The sequence below is a fragment of the Crocodylus siamensis genome, chromosome 4 (assembly GCF_052110815.1).
Source record: "Crocodylus siamensis isolate JL-2025a chromosome 4, ASM5211081v1, whole genome shotgun sequence".
In the NCBI taxonomy this organism is placed as follows: domain Eukaryota; kingdom Metazoa; phylum Chordata; order Crocodylia; family Crocodylidae; genus Crocodylus; species Crocodylus siamensis.
Window position 1 is genome coordinate 150,909,799 of NC_143398.1, and position 20,771 is coordinate 150,930,569.

Genomic DNA, 20,771 nt, shown 5'->3' on the forward strand with positions numbered 1-20,771 from the left:
CTTTAAATGGCTCAGAGGTGCTGCTTCTTTCCATGTTGCCAGAGGCAAGTGGTTTTTATCCTGGCCTGTCTTCCACAGCCGGGAGCAAGTGCCCCCCTCCAGCACCTTCTGTCGGGCCCCTGTATCTGGCTCCCGGCGGGGGAAGGTGGATTGTCTTTTTTCCCCAGGGATTATTTATAAGCGAAGCGCCGTATCGCGCAGGAGGACCCGGGTGGGGGCAGTTTTAACCCCTTCAGCCCTCTGGGAGGCGCCGAAGCCTGCAGGAGGCGCCGCGGCTCAGCTCGCCCCGCCCTCGCGCGCCTCGCCGTCTCCCTCCGCGGCAGCGCGGCCCAGGTACCGCGGGCACGCGCGGGGACATATTTGCATAGCCCCGCCCCGCCGGGGCAAGGCGCAGGCCCCGCCCCCTCATGAATAAGCAATTTTGCTCCTCGCCCCCTCCCTCCCCCGCCTTCGCAGGGGGGAGACACCGCCACGCCCAGCTGAGGAGCCGGGCTGGCGGGCGCGCGCGCACTGCGGGGGGCGGGGCGCTGCTGAGGGGCCGCGATCGGCGCGGCGGGAGAGGGAGAGGGAGCGGGAGCGGGAGCCGGAGCCGGAGCAAGAGCGAGCAGGGCGCCCCCCCGCGCTGCCGCCTGCGCCCTGCCGCCCGGGCAGGGAGGCGCCCGGCCGCGGGATGCGCTGAGAGGGAGGCGGCCGCGCCCGGAGCCCGGAGCCGCCGCCACAGGTACGGGGCCTTGCCGCGCGTCCGCTCGGGGGGCCGGGCCCGGCGCCCATCTGCGCCTGGACCCGCCCGGAGCGCTGCGGACGGGAAGGGGCCGGGGGTCGCTGGGCGGCGCCGGCAGGCGCGAGGGCCGCGTCCGCCGCAGCCGGAGGACGAGCGCCGCGCCGGACCGGGGGCTGGGGCGGCTCCGCCCGGCATGGCACGGCACTGCATGTTCCCCGGCCGGGGACCGGCCTAATTGCCTCCCGGCAGGGGGGGGCAGGCGGACGCCGCTCTGGAGGAGGCTGATGCGCGCGGGCGGGGCCCACAGTGCTGCCCCCTTCGCCCGCCGGCGGCGGGGTCCCCTGGGTAGAGCAGCCCCTAGGGCGGTGAGGCCGCAACACCGCCCTGGCGGGGGGCGCGAGGGTGGATCCCGGAGCGCCTGTGCGCGGTGCCGCCGGCGGGGCTGAAGCACCGAGAGAAATGAAGACAAAGGGGGCAAAAAAAACCCTGTGTCTGTTAGAGAGGCTTTGCTTTATTCCCAAGCACTTGGCTGCATAGAGCTCTGCACGGGAGAGAAACGCTGGCAAAAACCTGGGAGCAATGAGCCAAGGAAGGAAAAGAAGGGTTGATCGCTTCCCTCCCCCGCTCCCCTAGTAAGGGGTAGGTAACCTAATGACGAGAGAGTGAGAGCAGTGAGGAGGGAGGGGGGGTGGTTTATTGCCAGTGTAGGTTGATGGCTGGGGGCTAAACGGGGGGGTGGGGTGGGAAAAAAAGTGGTGAGGCATGAGGTGGGTAGCTTGTGCTTTGCCAGGGCCCGAGGTTCTGGAACCTGTATCTTAGTGGAAGTTGGGGAAGAAACTCAGATGCGTTGTTCCCTGGAAGCTGGCTCACCGTTTGTGTGTCCTAGAGGTAAATCACTGGCATCAGGAGAATGGAATAAAAGATGCTGAGCAGAAAGATTTTTTTTTTATTTGATGTAGTTGGATAACAGGAGCTGAAATAATGAATAGTCTAGAGAGTAAAACAGCACTGATCTGTGTCTGTTCAGTGTGTTGTAGCAGCAATGAAACTGGGAGGGGACAGAACGGAATAGAATAGAGCAAATGTGCTGTGGAGAACAACAACATGGATACACTGCTGTGGAATCTTGCTTGCAGCATTTCCCAGGTGGAGCTTGGAGTGATGCATCTGAAGCACTAGATCTTGGATGAAAAAGAGTGGAAAATCATAAACCCCTTGAAAAGCCCAGCTCCTAATGTGTGAATATAAAGGCAAGCCAACGAAATGGGTGTATTTTGCCAAGAACATCTGTTCCTAAGATAATTGCCAGTTACAGTCATTCTTACTTGCTTATGGTTGTGAGGAGAGAAAAACCTTAACAAATAATGTGTTTTGTATATATAAAATATAAGGTACAGACAAGTGAATTATAAATCATGATATATTGACTAGTATTGTGTGGGATTGTCAGAACTGCTTTAGAGGGCAACATTTTGGGCTTGTGAATGAAGTGTTTGGAGGAGTTATGTAATGCTGGAGGGTTCTTGAGCCATCTTAGTTCCTGTGGGTAGGTTGACTTTTGGGGTTGTTGAAAAGTTGTTTGCGCTCTTGCCAACTGGATTGCATCTAGAGTGGAGAGGAGTGGCAGTTATGTATTCTGCCCTGACTTATGTTATGGGCCAGGAATGTAAGGCAAACAAGGCCTGTATAATTCTTGGTCATATGTTGAAGTTGAATGAAGTAACTTATGGGTATACACTCTGAAGCAGGTTTTGATGTACTTTATGTTCTGTAAGTGATTATAAAACACATTTCAGTTGTCTCTGTTTCGAATGACTAGGAATTAAGTCCGTATGTGTGTATACCTTTTGAGTATTGGTCCATATTCATATTACTGCAGCTGAAAGTCTGCTGACATATATTCACTATATTCAGTGAACTTTTACAAAATGAAGCTCTTTCTTCAGCACTTACCAAGGAACATGTTTAATTGTGTACCATGGTATACAAGTGCAAAGGTCAAGTGTATGCTTCAAGTTAAGCATGTGCTAAAGTGTGTGCAGCATCGGTCCTATGAAATATTGGTACAATATATTCCCACGGCTAACTTTTTTTTGTATCCTTTTAAATTTGGGATCTTTCAGCAGAGTTCTGTCCTCTTTTTTGTCTCTTTTTCTTAAATGGTTTAGTTGTAAACTCTGGCATATTTTTCATATTGATAACAATGATAGCAATATATTTTTCACATTTAAATATACAGACAATAAAATATACTTTATGAAAAGAACATATAAGTGCAGAGTGAAAAATACCAGTGTTTGTGCCCTATTCTGCTTATGAATTGTACCGAAAGCCTGAAATTCCACCCCCCATGTTATTTGTATTCCTGCTTATGTTTCATATAAAAAAAGGTAATTCTGTCATTCCCTGTTTTGTCGTCTTTGAGGAAAGGAGAACTAATGATCAGTTATGGCAAGTGATCTCTCATTCTAGTTCTGTGTTCTAATGTATTTAAAAACAATCCTCTGCTACTCTTCTAAAGCTGTGAAACACATTTTTTGGTATCCTACATGTCCTAATGAAGCAGGAAAGGTCATAGATAATTTTTCCTTTTTCCAAAACTAGGGTTTCGGAGTTAAATTTTTAAAAATAATATGGTGGAATGATTTAGCTTTGTGACTTTCATTAACATCTGTGAAAGCAGAGTGACTACCTACCTGCACAAAACCCTTGAAATTTGTATCCTAGAGTATATACACAGCGTGTGCTGTGGCTACTTTTTTGTAAGAGCATACTGTTCTATGAGTGGATCCAGGATTCTGAAAAGTATGTGGGAGCAGCGACCTGTACTGCAGGGGGTGGCTACACTCCACCTCCCAACCCCTGCCCCCTCCCCCCCGAACAGCAGTGGAAGACTTTTAAAAAAAAAAAAAATGAAGTCCCTCAAGTAGGTATGAATCTTCCCTCACTCGCATCTCCTTCCCAAGTCTTGCTGCCTCTGTCCCCAGCTGGCCTAGGAGGGTTGCTCCAGACTTACTGTAGCTGGATTGCACATGAGCCAGACTTGGCTAGAGACAAGTGTGGCAGCGGGCAGATTCCCTTCCCTACACCTACTCTCCAGCTGGCAGGAAACATCCGAGGGGACTGGGCAGGGAAAAGGGACCCAACTGCTGCTGCTGCTACTGTTCCTGGCTGAGCCCAGCTGGAACAGGCGAGTGTGGCTCTGGATCTCCCCCTGCCCTGGCTTCTCCCAGGGCAATTGGTTACAGCAGTTGGTGGGGGGTGGAAGGTGCTCCGAGCATGGAGTGGGGATTCTTACTTGCTTAAGGGACTTAAAAAACAAAAAAAGTCCCTGGCTGCTGCTCTTGTGGCATAGTTCCCTGAAAGGGTGGGTGAGTCCATGTTGCTGTACTCCCTGGATTCACCCTGTGCTGTTTGTGTTCAATGCAGTATACACCATATGCAGAATTCAACTGTATTAGTTAAATCAAAGGTCAGCAACTTTTCCTGGTGGTTGGAATGTGGTTTCAGGTAGGCCAGTGCTAGGACCTGGCTGCTTCCCACTGTGTTGGTGTAGTGTGGCTGCAGTGACCTCACACTGGATCTGGCTTATGGGCCATAGGTTGCTCACCCCTTACTTAAATTATTGAGTATACAGTGATTAATGTCATCATTACTCTGTAAATTGTGTGTTCAGTAGCTATTTTCAATATATATATGTGTGTGTGTTTTAATTCAAATTATAGCAGACTTATATACAGTGCTGGAAACCCACATAAGTAGCACAGTTGTCAAAGCACTGGTATTGCATTGTTAGGGACATCAAGGTTTACCACTGGCTTCAGGGAAGAAAGCTTGAGCACATAGCAAGGGTTTTGGGTTTTGCAAATGTAGACCTTTATCTTGAAAACACTTGTGCGTATCTTCACAGCTTTGAGTAGACATATTGAATTCAATGGGAGAGTTGGTTTATAAATGTCTGCAGTCTTCTAGTAGTATATAATTTAACTACTGGTCTTTGTTTTAAAAATGTATGAACTCTACTTCCATCATATGAAGCCATCCTTAGTTGTCTGGCCGTCCGCTCATCTTCTGTTTTAATTTTATTTTGCGTAAGTCAGGTTTAAATATGAACTCTTACATTAAGTCGAAAAGACTCTGGCCTGTCGTGTTATAGATACATTGGTAGGAAGGGAATGGAGTTTAGATCCTAATCTTGCAGTCAGATCCTTATATGAAGTGAATGTCTTCTTTCAAAGAGAAATCTTTTAAATGTTTTAACTTCTGTTTTATAATACCTTTTGGGAAGAATTAATATATTCTGTTAGTTGCTTTGACTTTCTGTTTATCCAGAACTTATTTCACTTTTTGTCCTATTAAAACTTGAAATAAACAAGGCTCTCTTCTTATAGCATTGTCAAGGTTATATCATTATTAATGTACTTTTAATTTTTTTAATATTAATCTGGAAGACAGTTGATTTTTACCAGATTTGAGAGAATGAATGGAATTGCATATTTTCAACAGAATCAATATTCCTTACATGGAAACATTGTTTAACTGCTATTATTTAGATGAAGCAGAGACTGACTTTGTACATAAATAAAATCTTTGTTTGAAATCTAGCACTCCAACAAGACATTTTATACAAAAGACGTTTTAGCTTTGGAGAGAGAAGAAAATAAAATTTTAAGTTTATTAAAATTTCTCCTCCTCTTCCTCCTCCCCTCCCCCCCGTATTTGTTACCAACATTTTGATACTTATTAATCTGTTTAGTAAAGGAGCAGCAACCCATGTTCTAGCATATCAAAGAAGTATGCAGCTGTTAAGCATGTGAATAATTGGGTAGAGTTCAGTGGAACTGCTTATGTGTATACATCCTGGACTGGGGCTTTCTCTTTGAATAGGAACAGCATTGTATGATCTAGTGGCGTGCTAAGTAGTCTGTAGAAGAAGTATGCTTTTTCAAATAAGAGATGAATCATTCTTGCTGACACTTCAATTCTTACCATATTTGCCACTCATTCATTGTTTATAGCAAGCATATTTTTCCTGGAAGACCACAGCTTAGAGTGGACTAATGATGTAGTGGGAGGGCTAAAGTTAAAAGTCAGTGCCACTGTTGCATTGAAGGGTAGATTATTGTAATAGATCCTAGTCACAGTTTCTGAGATTGGCATTCTGTTCATATTTAGTAAGGGATAATTAGAAAAAAATAGTACAAATTCAAAATTAGGATCCAGTGCTGTACACTGGTTTATATGGGTAACTTTTAATTTGTACTACAGTAGGCCCATTTGTATTAGTTTTCATGTACATGACTGAAGAAGAGACTCATTTGGATTTTGATTCCATTGTGTTGGGTCAAATAGCTCTAATTTGGCACATCTACACATGCATTGTACTTTTCCTAATGTGTGTTTAAATTTAGTACCTCCAGTGTGAGGTACTAAATTTAATATGCTTAAGGCTGCCCTAATGTGCAGTAGCCTATTTTACTGTGCATTGGAGTAAGAGCATGGTTTTTTTTATGTGCCACTTTAAAGCACAGTAAAACACAGGTTACCGCGAATTAAAGCGGATGTGTAAGTGCTGCCACTTAGAGCTGGGTTAGCTGCTTTGTGTGCATGTGAAACCTCTCAGAAGAGGACAAGTCCATGAGAACTCTGAAAAATGAACATGCTTGTTTCTTTCCCTGATGTGGGTCTTAATATTCCAAAGATTTTTTTTCTGCAGTTAGTGAAAATGATGAGTTTCTATTGTATACACCCACTTCTGAAACTTGAGCATTACTAATAACACTTAATGTGGAGAAATGGTGCTTATTAAAGGCACAAAATAATCTCTTATGTGTACCTGTGGAAGACTTTTAGCTGTTAAGGCAGAGTTCCTAATTGATTATGATTATGGTAAGAGTGTTGTGTGTGTGTGCAATTTACAATTGTTTTCACCCTTACCTTAAAAATTATTTAAATACTTGATTATCCATCTTGCTTATTACTTTAATAAGGCATCTATAGCTTGCATTGGTATTTACAGAAAAAGGTAGTCACAGCCCAGTGCCTTGAAACTTGAAGAGGTTTGGGAGAAATTAAAAAAACAAAACAAAACAAAACTGAATGTTTGTCTGAGATGCAAGTGTTTGCTCTGAGCTTACTTTTTGGACATCAAAATTAAGTGAAAGCCAATCTGTGTACTTGCCTATCATGGTGGATTTTTAAAAAGGTTTTTTTTTTTCCCCCCTCTGAATTCCAGGAAAGACATACAGTACATGTGTTGAGGGTTGTTGCTATCTTTGTTACATTTGGAAAATGAAGGTATATGATATGCTCCTATAGCATAGTAACCAGCCATTGCTGTAGTTCTGAAGTCTGATGTTGTTTTTGAGGAGTCAGTACTGTTGCATTTATTGATATGCAAAACAAATAACAAGCAGTCTGATGTTTTTAGATGGTAGTTCTGGAAAGAACATAGTGTAATCCTTAGTTTAGGCTTGAAAACTTGTTGAATGTATTTTAAAAAAATCCCTTAGCAAATGCATGGCGTGTGAAAATCGGAGAAATTGTAACACAGTATCTTCAAAATCTGAATAGGAATGGTGGTGTTTGGGAATGGCAGGTGTCATTTAAACAGGAAAACTGGAGACCTGTAGTTGTTTGGTGCTTGTTATCAAAAATTCTTTGTATATTGAATTATAAAACATAATTAAGGTGACAAAAAAGCCATGAGAGTTGAAATTTTTACTCTTAGTTGCCTTGTCCGAGCCCCCAAGGTTTAGAATAGACTGCCACCGGAGGCAGTTCAGGCACCCGCTTTGAACGCCTTCAAGACACATTTGGATGCTTATCATGCTGGGACCCTATGATCCCTGCTGACTTCCTACCCCTGGGGCAGGGGGCTGGACTCAGTGATCCTCTCGGGTCCCTTCCAGCCTGAATGTCTGTGAAATCAATTTATTTTAGCTGATGACTTAACCCATTGATTCGCAACCTTTTTAGATTCAAGGCATCCCTTATTAGACTCAAACCATCACTCAGAAAATGCCAACTTTTAATCTGCACTTGTTTTTTGACTATAGAAAAATACTAGAAAAATTATAGTGTTGCAAAGAACTCGGACCCCAAGAGATCAGAATGTTTTTAACACCATAAGTTCCTATATGAAATCTCTGGCTTGATCTTGTGAATCATGTTTCCACATATAACGGTGCTAATATTGTGTGGTATGCTGATACCCCTGAGAGGATTTCAGGGCACTCGGGTTGAGGATCATTGAGGCAACCATTGGGTAAAGCAGGGGTTTTTGACCTCTTTTTTTTAGTCGAAGTACCCCTGGTGACAAGATGCCAAGCGGAGGGGGCGTGGTGGCGCACAGCCAGATGCTGAATGGGGAGACAGGAATGGCATGTGGCCGGTCAGGGATGTAGTGCCGCCACCTCCCAGGAGCAGGGCCGAGGTGAGGTGAGGACAGCGGTGCCCCTTTGTGGGGCAGAGAAGCTCACCGGGTTGGTGGGTGGAAGCAGCTTCTGCACAGGTGGGTGGGGACAGAGTGCCATCACCTCCCAGAAGCAGGGCCGGGGTGCGGTGAGGGCAGCAGCACCCCTCTGTGGGGTGGGGAGGCTCGCATGTGGCAGAAGCCACTTCCAGTCCAAGTACCCCCAGAGGTACCCTGGGTTGACAGCTCCTGAGGTAAATCACTGGAGGCTAGCCTTTTTGGCAGATGTGCCACAAGTTAGCCATGCACCCTGTCCCGGGAGTCAAAATAATGAGCAGCACTTACCAGCAGCTCGGGATAGGACGTGCACGGGGTGGAAGGAGAAACCTGTGCGGCTCGTTAGCCACCTATTTGTTCAATTATGGCTGACAAATGACGTCAGTGTTGGACGCTGGCCGATGGAAATAAGAATGGCAGCTGGGCAGCTGTTGCCACGGAAGGGGCGGACAGCATGGGCGAGGAGCTGCACCTGCTGCCGGCGATGGGAGGAACCTTCATCACAGGATCCATGGAGCCAGGAAAGCTGGCAGGGCTACAGGCGGCGTGAGGCAAAACATCTTGGCAGGAGCCTGCACCGATCAACATGGGAGTAGCAGGCACGGTATCAGAAGACACGGTTGGAGTGGCATCCGGGAGCAACGTGACCCACAGGTGGGGTGCCGGGACGATGGGGCATGGAGAAAGCTGCACCAGGGAGGGAAGACCCCAGGAGAGCCCTGAGGGTGTGCATTCGGGGCGGGCATTTCCGCCAGTCCCAGATGGAGTGATAGGCAGAAGAGAAGAACACTGGAAGTGATTGGTCGGGTGGACCAGAAGGAAAACCCCAGGGAGTGTTCAGGGTAGGGAGTGACCTGATATTCTGTATTTTGTTGGTCTGTTTATTTAGTCACCCTAGATAAAGGGGCAGAGAGAAAGGGGTGTGTACCTTGGGGACCGAGGCTGAAGAGAAGCCTCTGTAAGGTTACCTTTCCTTTGTGTATGTTTTCTCCCTGAAGGAAGGGGTGAAGGTGAGGGGGGCAGATAGAAAGGCCCTTACGGCGGTCACAGTGGCTAAGGGCTGTGGGCACTTAAAGGCCAGTCAGAAGGTGTTACCCCACAGGGGGGAACAAGACCAATGGATGGGTGATGCACTGAAAGTGGTGTGAGGCTGGGGTGTAGGGGTGGCAGAGCCCCATGAGCAACAGCCGAGTGAATCCCGGGGCACCGGGTGTCCTGCCAGCTGACGCCTCCTACTGAGGAATAACAAGTCGTGGCAGGCAAGAACGGGGTTGGTGACGCGGGAAGAAGAGAGCTACTCTGGCACCGACATGGTCCCAAGAGGTGTTTGACATCCACCCGTAGACCAAAGGCTGCTTGAGCGGTTATTCGAAGCCCAGCGGTCACACACCTTCCCCAAGTGCAACTCAGATCCCTCTCACTTACCTTATCTGCTGCTCAGCTTTCTACTCTGTGCTCCCTGCCCAAGCTGCTGCTCTGCTTTCTGTTTCCTTCCCTGTGTTTTCTACCTGATCTGATGTTCTGCTTTCTGCTCCCTGCTGTGTCTGCCACCATGCTGCCTGTCCCTTCCTCAGTCTGCCAACTCCTGACACAGACGCTGCCCATGTCAGTTGTTGCATCAGTGCTGCAGGTTGGATAGAGAAGCCTCTGATGCTGCAACACATTTTAAGGGAAATCACTCCTCAAAAATCTTTATTTGGCTTCCTCTTCACATGCAGGTAAAGGTGCATTTGGATCTAATGAGTAATCCACACAACTGCACTTCCTGCCATGCCACATGCATGGTAAGAGGTGTGATTGTGTGTGTGTGTGTGTGTGTGTGTGTGTGTGTATTACTCATTAGATCCAATTATGCTTTTTTGCTGGTATAGAGCAGGTCCAATCCCAGGCTGCTTCTGCATCAGCAACAGGCAGGGAGACACAGCAGGGAGCCCCCCTTTTGAGCGATCTCCTAGCCATGGGTGCCATGTGCAGCCAGGCTTCAGAGATCCTGTAGCTGATGGGGCTCTGGGTCCTAGCTGTGTGTGAGGTGCAGCTGGGATCCAGAGCTCTGTATGGGCCTGTGGGTTCCATGTACCCCTGAACTTTGGGGATCATGGCAGCTCCAATCCTCAGAGCTCCAGGGTTGTATTCCTGTGGCTGGGAGGCCCATCAGCTGATGGGCTCCCAGCTACTGGCGAGGTGGGGATCTGTAGCACATGCAAATTTAAAGCTCGATGGCAACCAGTTGTAAAGTTGATGTACATTTTTGAGGTCTAACTTTATAGCTGGGTTGGAGCTTTTTATCATGATTAGCTATATGTGCAAAGTAGTTATCTCCAGGTACTTCTGCAATTAACCAGTTAGTTGTATGATGCCTGTAACGTGTAAAAGGGATCTTTGAAAGGTTTTATCTCATTCCATACCATATGGTATAGTGAAACAAGGTCATGTTTCCTCTCTTCCTATGATTATTTTTTATAATTTCACTGGCAGATAGAATGAAAAGAATTCTGGAGAAAGTTAAGTGTAAATATTATGGAAAACCATATTTTCTCACATATAACACATGGATTCCCCAGCCCCCCCCATCACCTATTTGAAATTGCAGTTTATATTATAGGTGAGAGAAAAAGTAACAGCAGGTTTTGCTGCTTACCAGGTAAAACTAAAAGTAAAATTTACAGGGAGCAGAACAGTGAACAGGGCTCAGCTTCCTAGTTGCTGTTGCTCATTTACTTATGACAAGGAGTGACCCTCCCCAACCCTCTCCTGTTTTCTGCCTTTCAAAAAGGTTTGTATTATATTCTGTGGCATGTTATATATGAGAAAATTAGGGGTGCACCAATAGAGAAATTGTGGGCCAATATCAATGGCTGATTTTTAATGAGCCATATCAGCGGATACCGATCCAATTCCGATATGGAGCCAGGTAGCATGGAGAGTGGCACTTGGCTGGTAAGTATTTTGGAGGAAGGAGCTACTGGGGGTGGGGGGTTGCAGATTGAGGCCCCGGTGGTGAGGGAGGGAGTGGGGCAGGGGCAGGTGCTGTACAGCTGGGAACAGAGGGTGGGGCGGAGTTGTGAGTGGCTTGTCTGGGGGCTGCTCCCACCACTGCATGCATCCCGGGAGGTCATGGGTGGCGTGTGCCCCCAGACCTGCATGCAGGGTGAGAATGGGCTGCTGCTGTGGGCAGGGGCTGGCTGTGCTGGGAAGCAGATATGGGGGGGGCTGTAGCCACCCCAAACTTCATTGAAGGTCCCCCATAGGTGCCTCTCAGTGCCACTAAAGCCTACCTTGAGCGCAGTCTGGCCCAGTTCCCTGCCAGAAAGAGTCCAATACCACCCCAGTCTGCAGTGGCAGTCCACCCTTGCCCTGCGCACAGATCCGGGGGCATGTGCTCCCAGTGCTGTCCCAGGGTAAATGCAACAGTGGGGGCCTACTCCTCCTCCTGCTCCCCCCCACCCCATACCCTTCTGGATGAGCTGCTCATGGTTCTGTCCCATGCCCTGCCCCAGCCAGGCTGTATAGCCCCAGCCCCACTCGCTTCGTCACCATGAGGCCCTCAATCTGCCCCCCGCCCCCATGCCCTTCCCCTCATAACAGACTTACCAGCAGACCCAGCTGCTCTCTATGTGCAGCTGTGCTCCTGGCTGCCTGTGTGCTGTGCTGTGGCTTATTGGTCACATCAGCCAAAAGAAGCTGATTGCCAGTATATATGGAAAATTGACTTGGTGCCAATCCAATATGGGGCCAATGTATCAGTGCACCTCTAGAGAAAATATGATATTCTCCAAAGGCATAACTTCAGTTAGTCCTCCATTTTTTCAGCTGAACTGGTAGCATAGGGAATAAACTCTTAGTTCTATGTTTTAGGAATAGGTGTTTCCATTATCGTGATATGTTCTGTTATATTCAGATCTTCGTATAGATGAAAGAGGCTGAGCTACCGCTGCCTTTTGTTATTGTATTGGGCCATCATTTTGCCAATTTGTTCTTCCTATTTGTAAGGGAACACCAGTACATCATAAGGATAGCAGAGTTCATTTCAAAGGATCAGGACTATGGTTGACATTTCTTACTAACACTTTCTGGTTGTGCTTTATTTAAACTTTTAATAAAAATTAGTTTTTCCCTCTTATATTCCTCTTGTAGATGAGGGGCTATTCTGTGGAGAAAAATTTGTGCTAGTAGGGCGGGGGTAGACAACCCCTCAGCACACATGCCAGAGCATGGCATGCGCATGACACGTCTCAGGGTGGACAGCCAAGGGGCCAAGGCTGTGCTGCCACAACAAGGATTGGGCCCCTCGCGGTTCCCCCGCTGCCTGCCCTTGGCACACCAACAACTTACAGGTCAAGGTTGTAGGTGTTTTTGGTGCTCTGCCCAAAAATGTTGCCGACCCCTGTGGTAGGGCATTCTTGAGTATTGTAAACAAAGTCTTAATGAGATCCAGTGCCTGGAAGCTGAAGCTAGATAAATTCAGGGTAGAAATGAGGTTTAAATCTAATATTATAAAGTCTGTCTGTCTGTCTGTCTGTCTGTCTGTCTGTCTGTCTGTCTGTCTGTCTGTCTGTCTGTCTGTCTGTCTGTCTGTCTGTCTGTCTCAAACTAAGGTGTCTGCCCCCTCCCCCCCGCACCTGGGAGGCAGCAGTGCGGGGTGCTGGCAGTGCAGCTCTTGCCTTGCTGCTGTCATTGCCGGGCCCTAACAAAAGCTGGCAGGGAGGGGGAGGCAGTGGGGTGGAGGGGAGGGCACAGTGGTGGTGCTCCACCACTGGCTCTGCTGCCTCTGGGCCCTGAGAACAGCTGGGGAGGGGGGTGTTGTGTACAGCCAGAGGCGCAGTGGCGGCAGCTGTGTCTGCTGCATGCAAGCTTCCCCTCGTTCCACGCCTGGGAGGTGGCGGTGCTGTGGGGTGAAGTGGCAGGATGTGTGCAGGGGCATATGGAGCCAGACAGTGCAGGGGGCAGCACACTGTGGTGGAGGCAGAGCAGTGACAGCATGGGCCTGTGGGTGCTGGCGCTCTGTACTTCCCCTCCCCCCCCAGTCATTCTTGACTGGCAGTTGGCTAGTGTTTAATGTTGAGGGTAACTAATCACTGGAATAACTTTCAAAGGGTTGGGGTGCCAACTTACCTGAGTATTTTCTAGTTAGCTAGACCTAATAATCTTGCTTCAGAAATAACAGAATGAAATTCTGAGGTCTGCTTTATGCAGTTAGAAAAGACATTCTGGATAGTGCCTTTGTGTGTCTAAATCTACGAGTGAACCATCAGTCCAATTTCCAGCTTCATTTCCAGTGTCTATTGGCCCCTTCTGGTACTCCACGCCCCACATTCACATATACTTAGCAGTTTACTTATTTAAAAAAATTTAAAAACTTAGTTAAGGATGTAGACAGTTCATTTCTTATAGATCTTGCAGAAGAAGTAGGGCTACAGGAGGGATTTTATGAGGAAGTAGTGAATTGGTGGACCAGGTTTTTGTATTTACAAAATAGTACAGGCCATGGAAATGAGATGAACCAGCAAAAAATACATCTGTTCTGAATGTTTTGGTGGGGCTAGGGACCTGGGGGCATGATGTGTTCAGGGAGAGGGAATTTGTGTTGGCAGACAACCTGATGTATGAAAAAGGGAAAGTCAAAGGAGAGATTCTGTGACTGGGAAGTCTAGGACCACATTTCAAAGTAGACTGGATTGGGTATGTCCTTGGTGTTAGTGGGGGGGAGGAGAAGGTGAGGAGAAAGTTACTGTAATCGATATGGGATACTTTGTGGGCGGAGAAGGTGTTAGAACCGTTGTACAAGAAGAAACAAAAACTGATTTGGATGTGTTGGGGAAGAGCAGGAAAGGTCTTTAACCTCAGTACAAAGGCATGGTTTATATAGAGGAGAGTGGCTATGTTGGCAGTGACAAGGAGCTTGAGAACTAGTTGGGATAATAGATAAGGTCAGCTTTGGCCATACCTGGTGTAGTAGATAGTGAGACAGCTAGAAAGAGATGCTGGGAGAGAGGCTGCAATGTGCATTGGATGAAGGAGAAAGTTCAGTGAGGAGATTTCTTGACATGCTTATGTTTTTGTTGTAATCGCTAAAAATGCTGCCACAAGGTGAAGGTTGCTGCTTGTGTTTTGGATTAATTTAAATGGAACAGGCATTATCATTGAAACCATATTTACAAAACATTTTCTATTCAAGGCAGGGTAAGAAGTGGTCTTTTTAGTTTTATTGAACTACATGAACAGATACACAGGAATGATTTTTTTTGCATTAATTTAGGCTCTCACTTTTAAGTACCATGCTTGTACTTTTAATTTTCATTCAGCTTTCTTCAAAGTGGTAAAATTTTGTGTAGCAGAATTATTCAGGGTCTTTGACATTACATCAGTCTGATCTAATTCTGTTGTTAGTGCCTGCTGTTTATGGTAGTTAGTACTCTTAAGCTTTTCTCCCTTTTGTCCAAAATGCATGAGACCTGACTTGCGACTTGTTTAGTAACATCATCTGAAAAATAGTTTGTGAATTTTTTTTCAAGCTTTGTTCTTACAAGTTATGTTTGTAAATGTAATTGGAATATTCTTTTAGTTTTCCAATCTGTACACTATGGATGATAATTATGCTTATGTGCTGCATAGTCATTGTATGACATTACTCTCCTGAAAGTTATATCATTATCAAATTGTACATTAATCCTAATTAATTCATAGTTTTGGTTCCAATGCATTAAACCATATGACTCTTTGTTTGCCTTTCCTGCCAAGGACATATGCAAAATGGCATGACACATGTAATTATTCTATGCACATTTGTAAAAACTATAATTCTATTCCACAGTTCATAGTAGTGGAAACTTTTCAAAAGGAAGTATAGTCTGATTTTTGTAGCTTTGCTAGTTTACTAAATTTGTGTTGAATGCCATTTCTAGTGTCTTTCATTAGGAACATGACTCTTTTATTATAGGCTAGTATTCGTTCAAGCTAATTGGGTGTTCAACTTATTTTTTTCTCCTTATCACTCACGTAATAGGTCACACCCTGTTTTATTTTTTTCTCTTTATAGAGACTGATATTCTCTCTAATAGAGAGATTTTTTAAAGATAACTAGGTCTACCATGTTATCTGTCAATCCTTTTTGATTTTAGAACCCAGATCTTCCTTCACCTCCTTCAAACAGCTAGTTATTAGTCTGAGATTCTTAAACTCACAGTTGAGGCATTAGAGATTGCGTGAAACCTGCACGAGCAGTTTCCCCTTGGTAACAGCCTTTGGTTAATCTTTACTCTTTCATCGAGGCATCTCTGGAGCTTTTTAGCCCTCAGAAGTGTGGCTTTATTACAGCTGGTGCCATTAGAGAAAGGAAAATTACTTGGATGTGATTCTTTTTCTTTGAAGGTTCAAGTTGTAATAGAGCCACATTTGCCCACCCACTTTCTCTGCAGAAATGGCGATTATATGTTTGCTTTTGCTAATGTTATCTATCTTTTGATTAAAACTGACAGCAGGCAGGCCTGTTCCACCTCCTCAGCCGAGGTAGAATATACCATCTGCCAGCATGTGGGAAGTAGCTACCCCCAAAACTAAATTACAGTTGGAGTTCTTGCCATGTGCTAGTTGGGATCACAGGCAAATGGTGCGGATCTAAGATATTTCTGTTTGAGAATGAAAGTAGTTTTCCTAAGCTTTAAATATTTTTAAGGACACTGGGATCTATGATGAAGAATAGTTATAGTGACTGATGTTTTAAAGTGAATATGAGGAAAAGAGTCTGGGAAATGAAGCCAGCTTTTACTTAAGATTATTTTATACACTTTGCTGAGGTTTACAGTAAAAAAAATTACTACCAGTTTATTTAATCAACATCTGACATTTGAAGAATTATTTAAAAGATGATTATTTATTTTTCTGTTTATAGAAAAAAATTTATAGTTATATCTGTCCAAAGTTATAGAAGTAGTTCTAACCATTATAGCTTGGGTATGTTCTAGATTGTGTAACATGATAATTTCAGCCTAAGGAAGGGACAGCCCAGCATTTAGGGTTGCCAGCCCTCCCACATTGGCCAGGAGTCTACCAGAATCAGCATCCATCTCCCCGTGACTTATTGAAAGCAATCTGGGAGATTTGATACTGTGAACGGGTTGAAGAGTACAATTAATAACATGACGTAATGTTGTATTAAAAAAAAAAAAAAACTAAAAAAAACCTCCCGGAACAGCTTCAGTCAGAGTTGGCAAACCTACCAGCATTATTGTTCTGCTCCTGGAGAGTCTCCCCATGGTTCAGGGAAGGGGTTATTTTTAGGGACCTATTCTCTTCACAATATTGCGGAAACTGCAAAATCAGGCATTGTCCACAAAATCCACAAGAAAACTTACTAAAAATAAAATGCTGGCTCCCCAGTAGGAGCCAGTGGTCTTAATGGCTGCTGTGGCCAGGCCTCAGAGCCTGCCAGGGGTGGAGAGGGGGAGCTGCTGGTGTGAAAGAGGGTAGCCAAGATGGTGCCTTCCCACCCCCTGCCTTTGCTGCTGATTGAATGATAGGGCTTCCAGTTGTGCGGCCCAACCCCTCTTGAACCAGTCAGTGGCATGGAGTGGGGCCACATGATAGACAGTCCTCTCTTGGAGAGTCAACAGCAATCGGAGGCTTGGGGGGGTGGGGGGCCTCCATGATAAGACAATGAAAATGGTGACTGGCCTAGTCATTGGTCTGTGAAATAAGCTGCCTGCCTTCCTGATTTCAGTAGGCCCCTAGTTACATTGTATGAGGTTTTTGCTCACATCTGTCTCCAACTTAGATGGATTCTTGGCTAGACCAGTGATTTTGCTATTTGCTGCTTTGCTTTTCCCATCTACCTGAGAAGAGGGGTGAACATAGCTGCTTTGTAGAGTCAATGGTCTCTTCCACATCTTCAGAGGTTTATAATGTGCAGGGTAGGCCTCAATGTGTTCCCAAATAAGGGTGATCAAAATGATGTAATCAATTTCCTATCTAATATTTAACAGTGTATTTAAATATAAATTAAATATATTGAATATAAAAAAATTGGCAAGAAGAACTCAAGGACAGATATAATACCTGCCATCATGTGTAATCTACTTCTTTTGGGGAGGAGATTTAACTCCTTTTTAGTGTCCCTTTTGCAGTTTTTTAAGTTATAACCTCACTTTAAATTCTAGTCTCTCTACTGTTACTCTGTGAACAAGTGACTTAACGAGACTGACTGTCTCCATAGTTCTGTCATGCACAGCTCAGACTTAAAATAGAAAACTAATTTTTCCCCTCTAATCTAGATATACTGCATGTTGCTTGTAACAGAAGTATATGCACACTTGCAGATGAAAATGTAATTTTTTTAAAAATTAAGTTGATAGTGTGATTTTAATCGGTTAGAATTTAGCGTCTTTTCAGGTGTTCTGCAGAGAGAGCTTTCACCTTAGTTGATCATTCCTAGTAAGGAAGTCTGATCTTGAATAAAACATTATTCTACAAGTTAGACTTGGTATAAAGTATTGACTTGTATTTTAGCTCTCCTGTTTTGAAAGTGTACTTTTCTGAGACTAAATCACTGAACAAACCATTTTCTGGAATAAAGTGTGAAATTAATCTTTGTGTTCTGAACTGTTTAGCATCCATCTCTTTCATGAGAAAAATGGAAAAGTTTTTAATGTTAGAATTGTAAATAATAAGATGATGTATAATAATAATGTGAGGTTTGGTGGGGACTAAAAATGATTTCTTTCTGATATAATTTTGGGAGGGATGCACTGCTTTATTATTATGTAACAGATTTGGTTGCTACTGACTTTAGATGCAAAACTTAAATTGAGTATTTGGAACAATGAACAAGGTTATCGTGACTTAAGAATTGAGAGCTTTATGAAAGGCTGCAATTACATGTTACCTAATTCTAAAAACTATTTTGTTATTGATGGTATGAAAAAGTAATGGCAAGTAGAAGATCAGCATATATGAGAGTCGAATTTAGAACACGTTCATTTTAGAGTTAGCCAGTTCATGAAATGGAAAGAGACTTTATATGAATCTACCTCACTAAAAAATGATGCACCCAGATTTACATAGCTGCTACTGAAATATTTATAGAAATTTTGCAATAATATAACATGGAATAGGCAGTATAAAATGCTGATACAGGATTTCAGAAGTAAACATGTTATGCTTGAGAAACCTTCCAGCTTTCAAGAAACACTTTGAAATCTAATTAATAAAAAAAAATATAAGTAATGTTTGGTAACAGGTGCTCTGGATCCACCTGTCTGTTTTTGTGGTATTATAATCATATTTTCCTATTTTTTAAAATGTACATCTTCTCCCAAGATGCTGTGTGAAAGACTGTTATAAACAGAAGGAAGTCACAGATTATATGCATAAACCTTGAAAATAGCAGTAGTTAGCATTCTGTCAAATACCCAAAATACATTGGGGTGAAACCCCCCCAAATTTTCCCCAGACTTTGGTACAGTAATACTAACAGTTTCTTTCAGTAGAAGTAGGGGAAAAAAGGTTTAGATGCAAGTGTTTTAGTTACCACCTTTTCAGGGGATAATTAATTTGGCTGAAGTGGGTAGCCAAAATTTGCAAATAGTTTCCTTTAAGAAAAACTGAGGATGTGGTCAAATTTACAATGAATTGGATATCTGCTGAAGGAATACTATTTATTTGCAAATAGGAAGAACCCATGGGGGGTAGGTTCTCTGCTTGGAGCTCAGAGGCTCTTTTAGCAAATGCTTTGCTTTAAATGCTCCTGAGAGCCATGCTCCCTGTGGGTACCCAGGCTGTGATCAAGTTTTCATTACGATGTTTTGTTTGCATAACATTAATGGCTAGGAGTTGTGGTAGTAGGGAGGAAACAAACTGACACAGATGATGTAGCTTTGGTGGCCAAACCCTTGGTGAACCTTTGCTGGCAAGCATGCTGGTTTGTTGTTTTACCCTTTTATGATTCAGGAGGGTGGGAGAGCTTACTGGCAGAAAAAAAATCTTCTTTATTTGGCATCTTTGCCATGGTGCTCTGCAAACATAGCTATAGTGTTTGCCAGCAGGGGCTCTCTCGGTCTATCTGCATCTTATTCACTTTTGCTGACTCTTCCTACTTACCTCTCTCTCTCTTGAACACATGAGCTTCAGCCAATTTATGCTTCAGTGGCAGCCAACTTATGCCCAGTGGCAGCATTATTCAAATTCTTAAGCGGCTTATGCTTATTGATATTTTGGTTTGGTTTGATCAGATACCAGGTATTGGCTTGTATCCAAGAAATATTAGTGCATTGTCTGTATACAGCAGGATCTTGTGTTCATTATCTCCTGTCTTAACGCCTTTTATGTATCACCCTTATTCTTTATAGGTGTAGCCAATGATTCCAATGCTAAATCAAATAGAAGTGGGGATAATGGGTAACCTTTTTGAGTCTCCGTCCCCCCTTTTACAAAGAAAATGGATCCGGTAACATATTAGTCACAGCTCTTGAAGTACCATATGAGTAAAGCAATGGTAGGGGCTGAGTCAGAATTCATAATCCACCTTATGAATTCTTTACCAAAGCCCATCTTTTATAATGCATACAGAGGTTACCTCCAAGAAACGTAGTTAAAGGTCTTCTTTTATAATCATTTAACATGGAGGTTTTGAGTTGTCTTCTATATGCAAAGAAGGGCTGAAGTTCCACTTTGGTATGGCCCAAAACTGCTAATAGAGGCACTGTCCAGAGGGTCAGTTATCCTTTGAGAAATTTAATGGTAGTCAGTTTGAGAATATACTGAAAAGAGGTATTGGTGGGGGGAGGGAGGGCAGGGGGAAAGCAACAAACAAGCTATGATTCCTGATAGAGGAGTCATAATTCACCAAATGTATACTAAGCCCGGGTCTGACACATCCTGTAATTACTTGATTCCAAGATAAGGTCACCCCTCAGTTTCACGTGGGGGGGGGCGGGGGGAAACGTCTCATCTTGGAATTGAGTATAAGGCTGGTGACGCAGATAGCTGCTGCAAATCTAGCTCCCATCCATATCTGACGTGGGACCAGAACCACAGCTGCTGCCTGCCCTGCCACTCCCTCTGAACCCCCATCTTGTCTCCCCCTTCTGCCTCTCAGTCTCTGCTCTCCATTTGCCACTCTCTTTCCCACTTAGCCTTGCTCTGGGCTCTGGTGCTGGCAGTCTTTATGCTTGCCGTAGCCTGGGGCACAAAGTAGGGCCCCAGTCCAATAAAAAGGGCAAGGGGAAAGGGGAGCAGGAATCAGGGAAGCAAGCGATTGGGCGGGGGTAGATGGTGGGAGCAAGCTGCTTTACTTTCCCATACACCTGCTCCCCCCACACTTGCTTGCCCCCTCTCCAGTAATGTTTGTGGGGGGAGTGAATTTAAAATGACCTTTCAGTAATTGGCTTTCTGTACATGGAAAATTATTTAAAAAGTGTTTTTAGATGTTCCATGTATAGAATTTAATTACTGAGTGTGTTGTCTTAAATTCAGGGTTGTCTTGGATTGGGGTAAATACAGTAACTGTTAATAACTTTCCTAGAAATACTTTTCATTAATAGAAGATCGCAAGGCATCAGTGACAAAATCCAAACATTTATTCCCGTC

At 44.6% G+C, this 20,771-nt stretch overlaps 1 protein-coding gene across 6 annotated transcripts in view; it reads left to right on the plus strand.

Moving 5' to 3' along the window:
* The first annotated feature begins 582 nt into the window (after positions 1-582).
* The window catches only part of TANC2 (tetratricopeptide repeat, ankyrin repeat and coiled-coil containing 2), a 780,830-nt gene continuing 760,641 nt past the window's right edge, over positions 583-20,771 (plus strand). For 3 of the 6 annotated variants that reach the window (XM_090044148.1, XM_090044155.1, XM_090044156.1), the window contains exon 1: positions 585-721. The gene's annotated coding sequence lies outside the window, so the exon portion shown is untranslated. Of the gene's footprint in view, positions 722-20,771 lie in introns of all 6 variants that reach the window. The other 3 variants (XM_090044146.1, XM_090044147.1, XM_090044150.1) reach the window with 2 other exon arrangements.